Here is a 15,385-nt window from a genome sequence, read left to right as displayed (position 1 = left end):
ACAAATGTACACCACTTATGAAATGCAGACTATAGCATTTAATCTTACTGACTTTGCTTTCTTCCTTCTGAAACAGTAAGAACCATACACGTGTAGTTTAGCTTAAATATGCCATGCTTGACAGTGCGTGTGAGTCCTGACTAGATAAAAATACTCTCTCTTCCTCCTATTCATTATTCATTGCACACCCAAACTCCCATGTGGAGACTCTTTCCTATGCCTTGTGCTAACTCATCTATTCCTTACTCTCATGATGCTGTATCTCGTCTCACGCACAGCAGCATTTCTATTTTGCAAGTTTTGTCCTAGTTTTTGAAATTTATTTATTATTTTTTCTTTGTTTTGTTTTGATCTTCTTCAATATAACTCTTTTATTGTTTCCAAAGACAACTCAAATCAGGATCTTGTCTCTAAAACTAAATTACTTAGGTCTTATTCATCAGCCTGATGCATCCTTCCCTTTTCAGACACATAAATAACATTCAAGAGCTTTCTGATATCCATGTTTGTAACTGTTGTGGCTTGCTGAACTAGAGCTGCTGATTTGAAACAAGTTACATATCATTTCCTTCAAGGATTATTTCATCCTTCATGGGCTTGAGAGACTAAACAAGCATCACCCATCTTCATCTGAACCCTGTGGAATTATTTTTCACACATGAAATTTCAGATTTCAACCAAAACCCATTCCCCTGAATAACATGCTGATGGGGAAGTGAGTTCACACAGACCTCATCTTGCAGTGGAAGGCCAACATAACAGCCTTGATCATGTTCTGAACATGACTGCAGATGGTTCTGACAGTGGCCAGTTTCTTTCTGTTACCCGACCATTTGTCAATGTGCAGCCCCTTCTTTTTCTCTCCAAGGAGACTCAGCTCTACACTGATCTGATTGAAGTCCCTCTGCAGAGTTCCCGTGGGGTCCTTCACAATGACTGTGTGCCCCTTCAGAGTGATGTTAACATTTTCGGGAATGTCCATAGTCTGATGGCTGAGAAAATGGTCTTCTTTTTCATAGTCAGTCAGGCAAAGACCATTTATTTTTATTTATTTATTATTCTTAAGTCAGATTCTCACTAAACCCTGGCTGAGTGAGAATTCAGGCCCTCACTAAGCCTGAATTTCACTGAATTTCACAGGGATGGTTTGGAACTTATGAAAGTCTCTCTTCCTTAGCCTTGGAAATGTTTATAGGAATATAGGTACGTGCCACCACACTTAACCAAAATGCACGAGTTTTTCAGTTCTTGGAAAGGAACCCAGGTCCCATGTGTGCTAGGCTACTCTAGTTCCAGCTTTCTTTTACTTTTTGATTCTTTTGTCACCTGCCTTCAGCAACTGATTGGAAGCTCTGTGAGGGAAGGACTGCTGTTAGTCTACAGAACAACATGTGTTCCGAATTTAGCATCCTAATAAGTGAGCATACACTCATAGGAAACACGTCTTAAACAAATAAACACACATGTGATCATGGAAAGCATGAGTGTCCTGATTAGTGCCACACAGACCATTCCTCTGTGATCTCTTATACTACCCTTCACTGTGCTTCCACATGGAGCCAGGAGAGCAGCCGATTCTATTGCACCATCTTTAGTGCCTTACACGTGAACCAGTTTTCAGGTTGCATTATGTTCTCTCTCAGAATACCTACAAGGACAGAGCCAACTAGTTTGGCATGTGTGGGCAAACTTCCACTCTGGGCAGTGTTTAAGAACTGCTCTGACTTACTCATTATGGTTTCAATGGCTAGGGGCCCTAGAATCACTACCTTCTTCATGCTTCATCCTCACTTTTCACTTCCTATGTCTGATGGCTGAAAAATAGAATCTGTGCTCCAGTCCTAGAGCTCCAGTCCCACGACAGCAAAGCTCAGCGATTATAGACTTTAAATGAATCTCCTCCTGGCTGCAGGAGCTAATTTATAACTCGGTCACAGCTTCCAAGGCTGCATAATTCAGTTCACAATGGTAGTTGTAGAGAGAGATCAATCATGACCATTATGGTCTTAGCACACTTCTGTAAAAGCAGAAGGACGGCTATTTTCTTCTTTTTCTTTGATGGTGAAGAGGCACCCTGTTGCCTGAACTGTCTGAGAGCTCAAGAAAAGAACTGATCCATTGTCCTGAAGACTTATATACAGTGTACTAACATAACAGCTAGAAAGAACTCATTCTTTTCTTCAATGTCTATTTTTCTCTCCAAGTGCAGGATTTGAGTACTGACACAGAATTTTTTTTTTTTTCATGAGGCTTCGTTTAAATTCAATATGCTTGCTTAGAGGCAAAAACCTATATACTAATGGTAGAAGGGGAATTTAGTAGAAGGACCAGAGTTTTAATACGTATAAGCGTGCCACATAACTTTAGTGTAAAAACTAAGAGGATGCCAAATCCTTGGTCATTGACATGAACAGTATTTTAGTGAAACATTTGAAATAAATAAAGAACAACAACATGATGATAAGAACAATGTTGCCATGAGTCCTTTTTAGCTGTTGATATTATTTTTATTTCAGATCGTGATACTCAGTAGGGCATGTCCTTACAGAAACTGTAAATGTGTTGCTCATCATTACTTTTGTTGAGGAATGGCATGCATTATTTACCTCAATCACTAAATCTGTTCTTGTAATATCTAGCTCTGGTCCTTGGGACAGAAAGTTAGAAGACAAGTATTCCAAGATGCTCTTCATTGTTGGCAGAGGAAGAGAGGTATCTATGAGACTTTTGAGTTACCGTAAATGTTCTCTCAAAAGCCTTCAATTAGTGCATTAGCACCTGGAGGTGCAGCTCTAATCAATACCTAAATAGACGATCATCAAACAGAGTCTCATGCTCACCATCAGAGGAAATCTAAACATATAAATGATTGTTTTTTATTTACTGAATGTGTACCTATGCAAGATGCCTTTGATGAATAACAATGAAAACATTTGTAAAATGGCAGAACCGATATACTTTAATTTCCCTGTTCTTTTAGGTCCTAAAGTTTTATGCTCCGTGTACATGTGTGTGTGAGAGAGATTGCTGAGGGCCTCACATCCTAAGCAGAACAATAGACTTGGAAACCAAGTATTCAAAACCTGATTAAAGACTGCAGTCAATTATATTTGGACACATTTAAAACATTCAAGCTCTCCCCTAAGGATTTTGCAAATAGGTACCCTAAATTCCTCACAGTGTAGCTTTGAACAGCTGCATGAGAAGTTCCAATATTTTCATTTTCAGAAGATTAAGACAGTGTTCATAAGTGGCTAGTGACTTATGAGTGATTTTTAGGACTCCACCCTTCCAATCCTCATCCCTGCATTCCCAAACTTGGCTCGTGTGACACCACAATCAATCAATCAATCAATCAATCAATCAATCAATCAATCAATCAAGACTGGAGATGCCAGTACTACAGCTGAAGGACTCTACATTTTACCAACAACCAGACTGAGAATAAAACTGAGTTTTCTCTGTGACCCCTGAAAGGAACATAGGCTACTTCATGTTGGTGATATCAGTATGTACAATGACAAATTTATGTTGCTTCAAACATCAAGTTTGTGGTAATTTGTGATGATAGCAACATCAAGTTAATACAAAGTCTTCAAAACCAGAGCCAAGTTCAATCAAATTTTACTGTGGTTTTTCTAATGTTAGGTATTTGAGGGCTCCTGAGAAAAACTAAATCTGCCCGCTTTGTATACTATATCTTGTATTTGAAAATGTGAAAATTATATTTAATGATCCATCCTGGGTCAACATACTAACAAGAAGACCAAGTGGTATTCAGGATGATGCTAGAGCCCAGGCCCTAATTATCTTTCAATATTCTGCATCTGCTGAGTGTTTATCTCCAAATCACTACTTTTCTTTGTAACTTCTACACTAAAATATACACTTCAATATTTCTTTTGGCTCTTTGGTAATATGTGCTATTGGCTTTTGTCTCTTCTTGCCTCCAGCTTCATCTTTCCACCCTTCTCACTGTCTAGCTGTCCTAGTTGGTTACAGCTGTCACACAGAGAGAGCTGACCTAAGCTTAGGGTTTGTATTCAAGCTGCCTCTTTGAAGCTCATTTTGTGTATTTAGATAGTGCTCTTAAGAAGACTTAACTTAAAATCTTCTGTAAAGCAAAGGACACTGTCATCAGAACAAAACGACAGCCTACAGATAGGGAAAGGATCTTCATGAACCCTATATCTGACAGAGGGCTAATATCAAGTATATATAAAGAACTAAAAAAATTAAACAGCAAAAAATTCAAGTAACCCAATTAAAAAATGGGGTACAGAGCTAAACACAGAATTCTCAATAGAGGAATATTGAATGGCAGAGAAACACTTAAAGAAATGTTCAACCTCATTAGCCATCAGGGAATACAAATAAAAACGACCCTAAGATTTCACCTTATACCCATCAGAGTGGCTAAGATCAAAAACTCAAGAGACAACACATGCTGGAGAGGTTGTGGAGAAAAAGGAACCCTCCTCCACTTCTGGTGGGAATGTAAACTTGTACAACCACTCTGGAAAGCAATCTGGCACTTTCTCAGACAACTAGGAATAGCGCTTCCTCAAGATCCAGCTATACCACTCCTAGGCATATATCCAAAAGAGGCTCAAGTACACAATAAGTACATTTGCTCAACCATGTTTATAGAAGCCTTATTTGTAATAGCCAGAAGCTGGAAACAGCCCAGATGCTCCTCGGTGGATGAATGGATGCACAAATTGTGGTATATCTACACAATGAAACATTACTCAGCAATAAAAAAAAAGGAAATCATGAAATTTGCAGATAAATGGTGGGATCTGGAAAAGATCATTCTGAGTGGGCTATCCCAGAAGCAGAAAGACACACACGGTATATACTCACTCATATAGACATATAATATAGGATAAACTAACTAAAATCCGTACATCTAAAGAAACTAATGAAGAGGGAGGACTCTTGCTAAAATGCTCAATTCCTATCCAGAAAGGCAAAGAGGATGGACATCAGAAGAAGGAGAAAAGAGGGAACAAGTAAGGAGCCTGACACAGAAGACCTCTGAAAGCCTCTGCCCTGCAGACTATCAAGTCAGATGCTGAGACTTAAGGGCAACCTTTGGGCAGAGTGCAGGGAATCTTATGAAAAGAGTGGGAAACAGTAAGATCTGGAGAGGACAGAAACTCCACAAGGAGAGCAATAGAACCAAAAAATCTGAGCACAGGGGTCTTTCCTGAGACTGATACTCCAACCAAGGACTATGCATGGAGATAACCTAAGACCCCTGCACAGATGTAGCCCATGGCAGTTCAGTATCCAAGTGGGTTCCATTGTACTAGGAACAGGGACTGTCTCTGACATGGAACTGATTGGCCTGCTCTTTAATTACCTCTGCCTGAGGGGGAAGCAGCATTACCAGGCCACAGAAGAAGACAAGGCAGCCACTCCTGATGAGCCCTAATTGACTAGGATCAGAAGCAAGGAAAAGAAGACCTCCCCTATCAGTGGACTTGGGGAGGGGCATGCATGCAGAGGGTGGAGGAAGGGAGGGATTGGGACAGGAGGAGGGAGAGAACCACAGGGGGGATACAAAGTGAATAAAGTGTAATTAATAAAGAATTAAAAAAAAAGACTTAGCGGAGTGTTTTCAAGTAACATCCCTATCAGGCAACAGTTAACACAGGACTCAGATCTCTTCAGTCTGCCTTCCCATGTGCACATACGTTTCCACTTAAGCATTTGTTCCACCTTTAACCCAGTATACTTTTATTGCTCCCATGATCTGAAACCTCATTTTGACTGAGACTAAATATTCTCAGCACTGGACTGTCCTGAACCAAATGCAAAGAACTAAGTAGATTACTTGCTTCAGTAGTTACCTCTTTTGGCCATTGTTGGTTTTAATGGAATTCTTGATGCTATGCTCACCCACTGTACACCAGAGGTCTTTTGATGACAGGGTAGTCAAATGATTCATATTAGGAAAATGAGTAGATAGCTTCCTGATCACTTATAGAAATCAATAGATTGCATTAAAACACCCACTATAAAAATATAATTATTCTGGGATGATCATCTAGAGCAGGCTGTAGGTTTCTCATCCTGTAGGTTACAACCCCTTTGGGATAGCCTATGTATCATATTTTGGATTATGATTCATAACAGTAGCAAAATTACAGTTATAATTAGTGATAAAATAATTTTGTGGTTGGGGATCACCACCACCTGAGGAACTATGTTAAGGGTCTCAGCATTAGGAAGCTAGAGAACCACTGATGTAGACGCTAAGAATGGCCAGTGTACATCAAGTCACAAAAGTGTCATAAACACTGGGATGTAAGTCATTACATAAATCCCTTTATGGAGTTCAGTCTTGATTCATTACAATTAATTCCCTGTTTTACTAAATCATGAGTTAAAATTTTTACATACCTTATTCCTAAAATACAACTTCCAAAAGGTTTCCCATAATATTTGGTTGATCCATGAAATATGCTGGGGTTCCTAATGTATCTGCCTCCATCTTTCCCCTTGAAAATCTAAATCTAAATTAGTTGCAGAAATAACTCCTGTCATAACTCTTTTTTAGAGGCTCAAAATGTGCCTTAGGTACTAGGAGAAACACTACATTAAAATGTTTAAGTCTGTTGAATGCAACAATTACACATATTATTTGCTCACATGCTTTTTTTTTCATTAATGAGTTGTCTGAGGCTTCCTCTGCTAATATTTTACCTTTGAGAACCAGTAGCTCAGCTCAGTTTGATCATGTACTGCCCTTGTGTACTGTCATGGAAATAAACTATGTTCAAGTGTGTTCTTTGGATATTCAACAGTAGCTTGAGCATGTGAGCTACACATCACAAACATTTCTGATGTCCCAATAACATCTTCATGGTTTTTGTTTAAGTCGTTCAGCTAATTTATCTTGTCAACATTTACAATATATTTTATTAATAACATTTCTTCTCTGTAGGTCTTCTTATGGTGTCCTTGATCCCGAGAAGAAGGAGGGGGTATGAGGGAAGGGGTCATGAAGGTAGAACAGGGAGGAGAGGAGGAAGGGGGCTAGGATCAGGCTTTAAAGTGATTAAATATATAAAGAAAAATTGTTCTCTGACAAGTTTGTAAATACATAAGAAACGTTCTGAACAATTTCATGCATTACCCTTTTGTATCTCCCTCCCATTTCTGTCAGTGTCCCTATTATTACATGTGTTTTTTTTTTTTTCCGTGTTCATACTTTTGTTTTGTTTTGTGAACTATTCAGCTTAACCAGTGCCTTCTCTGTGTGTATATGGGATTGGAATTATCCAAACCATCATTACATTTGTTTGAGAAAGGATTTTTCATATATATATATATATATATATATATATATATATATGAAAAAATATATAGATTTTTAAATCTATATATTTAAAATATATAGATTTTAAAATATAAAGATTTTTTTCATATATATATATATGACAAAATATATATATTCTGAGATACAGCCTCAGGTAGCCCAGGCTATCCTTAAACTTAAGGATCCTTGAACTTATGACCTTCCTAGTAACACCTTCCATGTTGAGAGAGTCTAATTATGTGCTACTGTGATGGATTAGATTTTTTTTCTTGCCTGCCATCATTCTCTGACAAACTGAAGTCTCTATTGAAAAACTTCCTTCTGTCATTGTAGAGTTCATGAGACCTTCTTTAGGAGAGGCTCATGGTCTGTGTAGCTCCACTACATAATCCTTTGTCTCTGTAGCTCCTACCTCCAACTGTAACTCAAGTGCTCCTCCATAAACACAGACACTCAAATGCATGATAGCCCCAGAATGACCTAGAGGGTTTCTTAAAGTATCAGTTCCTAGGGAATCCTAATTCTTAGGATCACATTTTAAAGATCACTGACAAATACAAAAATGGAGTGTTAATGCCTTGCAGAGGCAGTAACTGCTGTAACCTTATAAATTTGGTACATGCAAGGAGTAAAGAAGGAGCTAGAGAGGCAGCGTGATTGTTAGGAATTCATGATGTGTGACCATGAAGACTAGAGTTTTTATCCCAGACCTCAGAATACAAGTTTAATGCTATGTGAATACTTGTAATTCTAGCTCCAAGAGATCCAGTGTCCCTTTCTGAACTCCATTCACATAGGCATGCATACACAAATGTGAATAAGTAAACAAATATACACACATAAATATTTTTCAAAGAAGTTAAAAATAGATGTGATTTAAGAAAGTATTAAGCATGAGCAAACAAAAAAGAAATATAACCCTTTTTTAGATGCTGAGACTTATGGCCAACTGTTGGGCAGAGTGCATGGAATCTTATGAAAGAAGTGGGAAATAGTAAGATCTGGAGAGCACAGGAGCTCCACAAGGAGAGCAACAGAATTAAAAAACCTGAGCACAGGGGTCTTTCCTGAGACTCCTACTTCAACCAAGTACCATTCATGCAGATAACCTAGAACCCCTGCACAGATGTAGCCCATGGCGGTTTAGTGTCCAAGTGGGTTGTATAGTAATGGGAAGAGGGACTGCCTCTGACATGAAGTGATTGGACTGCGCTTTGATCACTTTCCCCTGAGAGGGGAGCAGCCTTACCAGGCCACAGAGGAAGACAATGCAACCACTCCTGATGTGATCTGATAGACTAGGATCAGAAGGAAGGAGAGGAAGACCTCTCCTATCAGTGGACTTGGGGAGGGGCATGCATGCAGAAGAGGGAGGGAAGGTGGGATCAGGAGGAGAGAAGGGAGGGACTTATCGGGGATACAAAGTGAATAAAGTGTAATTAATAAAAATTTAAAAAGAAAAGAAAAAAATGTACGAAAAAGTTAAGTTGTATAAGTATGATTAATGAGGTTTGCAATGGTTTGTAAGATGGTATGTGATAGGGATGTGATGGTCAGTCTTTATTATCGATTTGACTGTATTTGAAAGAACCCACGTGATATACCCTGAACATGTCTTGATGGTATTTCTAGAAAGGTTTAACTAGGAAAAACTCACCCCAAAGGAGCAGTACCATCCCATGGTAGACTCATATCCACTTTTATGAGTGTTGGCTGGTATTTTGCAATATAAGACATGGAACAAAGTAAAATATTAACAATAATGCAGTGTCTACATAATCATTTGCAAATTACTTTATGTGTAGAGGTGTTCCACTTACAAAATCATATATGTTTATAGGATACTAATACACCACAGAACAGTCACATATCCTTATAAAATAAATTTATACAACTATTACACATTGTAATACAACTTTAGCTTTAAAGAAAAGAAACAATACATAAGTTTTGCATCATTTCTACAATGCCATGAGAATTAGCAAGGCATTTTAGTATATCATTTATATCATCTTTATCGTGTCTCACTAATGTCCACTTTTGTTGCATTTGTGGCCCTAAAAAACAGCCTCAGCAGTTAAAAGAGCTTACTGCTCTTTCAGATGACTGACGTTTGAAACACATCTTTTGTTTCATACTGCCTGTAACTTCAGCTCCTGAGAATCTGACACCCTTTTCTGAGCTCTGTAGGCACTTACATACCTCTACACATTACATGCTCACATGCACACACACACACACACACACAGAAAATAAAAAATAAATATATAAATATACATATATGTATACCCATATGTGTATGTAGTTTAACCCAAGCATTCAACTTCAAATGTCCCCAAACTATACATGTATTGAAAATGAATATTCACAAAGTTTAAAACTAGGGGTGCAGTTCTCCCAGATGCCTCTGTGTGATTGACACAACTACCAAATAAACTACACTTATACAGGGGAGAAAAGTCAGCATTTTTCTCTGACCAGCTAGAACTATTTCAGTTGCTACAGTATCTGACACCTTCACCCCATCTCAGAATTTCTCCCATTTCCTGTCATATCACCATGAGTGATTACATTTCCTGACCTTTGGGGTTTGACATAATGAATCTTTTAATGTCTCCCATGACAATCAAGATCACTTTGAACTGACAGTTAATATTTTTGAACCTAGACATAAAAAGATGTTGAAGGAGTTTATAGAAAGCTCTTCTTTATAGAAGTCAAGAGTTAGAGTTAAATCGAATGGAAGGAGAGGGTCTATGAGGGTTAATGTTAACTCACTGGGAAGATTAGTGAATTCAGGATTAACGAAACATATAGCTTGATGGTGATGGTGGGGTTATTTCCACAGAAGCTTGGCTAAGATGAGGAGATCTACTTCGAATTTTAGTAACATTATCCAATGGCCTGGAAGACCCGATAATAGAAGGGGAAGAGGGCAATCCGAATGATGCATTCATTTTCTCTCTCTGCTTTATGCTACCGTAATGCAAACTACTGTCTGGCGGCTCTCTCTTCCCCAACATGATAGACTGAACCCTCTGAAACAGGGGCAAAGAAAATCCTCCTTTATCTTTGTCAGACTATTGTTCACAGCATCTAATAGTCCACCATAAGGTCCTTGTAGAAAGACAGTAAAAAGGAAAAACAAACTCTTGTCAGAAGAGCTCTTGTTCATAGAAACCAAGCCTTGAGAAATTTTTTTTTTTCATTCATCAACATGTGACATTCTGTCTGGCTATGCTGCACTGAAATCTGTCACTCTACAAAATTTACTATCTTTTCTGTGTTCAAGCCATCAGAATGGCTGAGATAAAAAAAAAATTCAAGTAACAGCTCATGCTGGCAACGATGTGGAGCAGGGGAACACTTTTTCCTTGATGGTGGGATTGCAAACTTGTACAACCACTTTGGAAATGAATCAGATAGTTTGTCAGAAAATTGGGAATAGCTCTACCTCAAGACCCAGCTATACCACTCCTGGGCATATACCCCAAAAATGCTCCACCATACCACAAGGACACTTGCTCAACGATGTTCAGACCAATTTTATTTGTAATAGCCAGAAACTGGAAACAACCTAGACATCCCTCAATCAAAGAATAAATAGAGAAAATATGGTACATTTACACAATGGAATACTACTCAGCTATTAAAAACAAGTAAGTCAAAGCGATGGAACTAGAGAAATATCATCCTCAGTGTGAAAACCTAGACCCAGAAAGAAACACATGCTATGTATTCACTCTTAAGTGGATATTAGTCAGAAAGTACAGGGTAAGCATGCTACAATCCACAGATCCAAAGAAGCTAAATAACAAGAAGGGCCCAATGCAGGATGCTTGAACCTCAATCAGAAGAGGAAATGAAATAGACATCTGAAGTAGATGGAGGGAGGAAACTGGGTGAGAAAGGAGGTGAGGAGGGGAACAGGAATGGGGGTCAGGTGTGGGAAGACAGAACAAAAATCAGTTGGGTGGGGAATCTCTCAGAAGTCTATTGTGGGGACCCTAGCTGAGACTCCTTGCAGTTCGGATATGGAGAATAAAGTGGCCACCTATTGTAGCCAGGCAGGACTTCCAATGGAGGGAGAAAGACACCAGCCCAACCACAAAACCTTTGACCCACAATCTGTCCTGTATATAAGAAGTGTAGGAATAAAGATGGAGCAGAGATTGAAGGAATGGTAAACTAATGACTGGCCCAACTTGAGACATACCCCATTGGAGAGGACAAACTCCTGACACTGTTAATGATACTCTGCTATGCTTGCAGGAAGGAGCCTAGCATAACTATATTCTGAGAGACTTCATCCAACAGCTGAAGAGAACAGATACAGAAAACCTGAGCCAAGCAATAGGCAGAGCTCTGGGAGACTTGTGGAAGAGTCGGGGGAAGGATTGAGGGAACCAGATGGGTCCAGGACACCACAAGAATACCTACATAGTAAACTAACCTTGGCCCATGGGGTCTCACAGAGAGCGAACCAGCAACCAGAGAGTATATATGGACTGTGTCTAGACCCTCTACACATATGAGGCAGATATGGAGCTTGTTCTTCATGTAGATTCCCTATCAATTGCTATTGGGGGGCGACTCTGTTGTCTGCCTTTGGATCCCTTTCCCATAGCTGGGCTCTCTTGTCTGGCCTCAGTGGAAGAGGATGCACTCAGTCCCTTTTGGGACTTGATGTGCTAGGATGGGTTGGTACCCATGGGGGGAGGGGAGGGCTCCTCTTCTCTGAAGACAGATGGAGGAGACAATGAGGGAGGAATAGAGGAGGGTGGTACTGGGTGGACCGGAGGGAGGGGTCTGCAAACAGGCTGTAACATGAATAAATAAATACATTAATGAAAAGAAGAATGAAAAAAAGACAGTAAAAAAGTACTCATGTCAGAATAACTCTTGATCTTAGAAACCAAGCCTTGAAAAAATGATCTTTGATTCATCAGTATATGACATTCTGTCTGGCTGTAACATATGGACCTTTGTCATTCTACAAAATTCATAATCTTTCCTGTGTTCAACATCTTATTTTTTTTCACTGCTTAATATTTACTTAATTCGTTCTCTCTGTGTGTGCATTTGTTTTCACGTCTGTGTGTGTGTGTGTGTGTGTGTGTGTGTGTGTGTGTGTGTGTGTGCGCGCGCGCGCGCGCGCGCATTGCATGTGACTATAGATGCCTTGGAGGGCAGAGATGTCTCATCAAAGTTACAGAAAGTTATGGGCTATATGATACCGGTTGCTGAGAGTTGAACTTAGTTCTTCTGGAAGATCACTATCTGTTTTTAACCACTGAACCATCTTTCCAGCATATAACTATTTTTTTCTTTATAAGGAGCCAAGGTTATTTTGACTTTTGTCTTAGTAGAGGTCAAATGTAGCATATATATTGATGTCTTTTTGCAAAGCACACATACTTGTATGCCATGATTTTTATTAAGTGAGGGTAATACTTGGATAATAGATTATTGGAAAATGTATCATATGAAATCAAAGAGCTGATATATGGGAATAGTTACCTTTATAATGAGAACTACCGTGTACTTTAAATAACTTACACTTATTACCTCATTTAATCCTTACCATAAGTCTTCAGGTAGCTTGCTTATTCTTCTTCCACAAATGAGGAAGCCAAAGCTCAAGGGCACTCCCTAGTTTTGTCAAGGCCACATGCTTTCAGCATGGTGGGTCATTAAGTTAATTGGAAGCTTCTAGCTTTCTTAATTTAGTAGATGAGCCAGTTTTAGTGAAGCCTCAAGCTTTTCTAAGCGCCATCTCTAGAATGTCTTAATTAGATGAAAAGAAGGCAATGATGGACCTCTAATTTTATGACAAAAGGATCTAACTTGATGCTTAGGAGTTCATTGTTTACAGGGTTCCTGGCAGGACACATTATGTTTATGACAGAAGAATTCTTCATTAGAAGGTAAATGTGAGGAGTAGATTGGGTTTGCAGTAAGCAATCATGGCAAATGACTGAAGAAGTTGGTAAAACCTGTCTTTGAATATGACAGCTGATTCAATCACAGACAGGTCCCTGCACCTATGGCACAGGGAGATAATGCTCACCTGAATATTTTCAGGTAAGTTTCCGAAGATCAGCAGGTGGTGTGTGCTTGGCTACAGATTCAGTACTAACGAACTTAGGTTCTGAAGTGAGTACTGTGTGTCAAGTCCTGAGCTGTTATATTTATATCATCATCTATGTGGTCAGTATTAACTTGCATTTTGAAAATACAAACAAGGAAACTAATAAATCCACAATCTTCAAGTGTATGTGGAGAAGACTAACAAGTAAAATGATCATACATGATGGAATGTCAGGGAAAGGAACATTTAGAGCATCATTATAAGCAATAGGAACAACTCCTACACTTTCCGGGAACTCACACTCAAGAATAACTTAGAGCCCTCTTCCCACACATACAGGGGACAATAGGAGGATGGCCATACAATAGCTATCATGAATGTGAACTCACCTAGGCAGAGGAATTGTGTTTTATAATTGAAAGCATGGCCACTGGCAGTTTTATGTCCCCTAGAGTGCACCAAAGTCGACAGGGCTTTACAGGGAATTTATGGCAGTAGCCCCTGTGTCCTGAGTGAATAGGCTCCTGCCTCTCTTTCAAGAGTCCATTAGGTAGAAAGAAGATGAAGGACCCACAGACATAAGCTCAACTGCAGTGAGCTCAGGGTGGGAGGGGTAAATGTTCCTCTTTCAAACGTCACATTTTAAGTGATGTTTCCTTGAAGAGCAGTTCTGATTTTACTTTCCTGAATCACTCAGCCCAGGCCCAGCTGCCATGAACCATGACATGTAGAGGAGATCGCTCTCATCACGAATTTATAGGGGATATTCTTCAGTGATACTGGATGTTGCAAAAACTGTGTGGTGAACTGGCATCTATGAAGTTCACTCTGGGAAGCTTTAAATCATGTGTGTCAAGTACTCAGACTCTTGCAAGTGACTTAATGAGCAAGAGATGGGAACTGGCTTGAATGGGCAAGAGCTGTGATTGCCATTAACAGCTTGTAGGAACAGGATTTCACAGCAAGTCAGAGATGAACTTGTGAATTTAATTAAAGCAGTATCTAGCACTGCAGGGGAAGAGATAAGAATGCCAGCAACATGAACTTGTCACCCATGTTGAGTCTTTAAGGGAAGGCACACTACTCTTCTATTTTTGCTGGCTTCTTTAGCCCAAGGACCCATCGCTATGACAGTATGGACTCTTCATACATTGTTACATATTCTCCTGTTATCTCCTATATTTTTGACAGTGCTGCACTCTGTAGTTTTGAATAGCTTAAAACTTACTACATATAGCAGAGAGGCCTTGAACTCACAGCCATCTTCCTGATATTGCCTCTTATGTGCTAAGATTCACAACAGACACCATCATACCTGGCTTAGAATCTCTGTTAAGTGTTGTAGTTGAAAACAGTTTTAACAGATGAAGAGAAAAATCTGAATGTATTTGGCGTGTGTGTTTCTGTGCCCAGGAAAGAGAAATAAGCAGTATTTTGGGGGCTTGTACTGAAACTCATAGTTGTTTAATTGAAATGAAGGTGGCAACTAAGTTGGAGATGTCTGGATTCATTGTACTAAGCTCTCCAAGAAGGGACTAAAGCAATATCCAAAAACTGGACAGGCTAATATTTCTGATGAGAAACCCATGGAAATAATATTGCATTAGTAATCCAAAAGCTATAAATTTCCCTTCTCTAGGTTCAAATCAAATATTGCCATCAAATGTATATAGTACACCTCCAAGGTCTGTTTAAGTTAAATTAAGGAAAGCACCATGTTTTTTTAAAAATTTTATGTTCATTTCTCCAAAATATAACCTAGTTTGATTCTCAGAAATATTCTCTGGTGGAAAAGAAATAATTGCTCTAGCTGCCATTCATTGTTTTTAAATTTATTTTTTTATTTATTACATTTTTTCACTTTGTATCCAAAATGTAGCTCCGTCCTTTGTCCCCTACCAATCCTGATCTCCCTCTCTCTTCTCTTTCCTCCCCCTCTCCCAGTCCACTGATAGGCAAGGTCC

General features: G+C 39.1%; 1 pseudogene; it reads right to left on the bottom strand.

Moving 5' to 3' along the window:
* Positions 1-432: 432 nt before the first annotated feature.
* Positions 433-1,778, bottom strand: LOC129688993 (60S ribosomal protein L9-like; annotated as a pseudogene).
* Between the last annotated feature and the right edge of the window lie 13,607 nt (positions 1,779-15,385).

Source organism: Psammomys obesus, unplaced genomic scaffold (genome assembly GCF_907164565.1).
Source record: "Psammomys obesus unplaced genomic scaffold, mPsaObe1.curated_primary_1811, whole genome shotgun sequence".
NCBI classification, from domain to species: Eukaryota; Metazoa; Chordata; class Mammalia; order Rodentia; family Muridae; genus Psammomys; species Psammomys obesus.
This window is presented reverse-complemented; position numbering and strand designations above follow the sequence as displayed.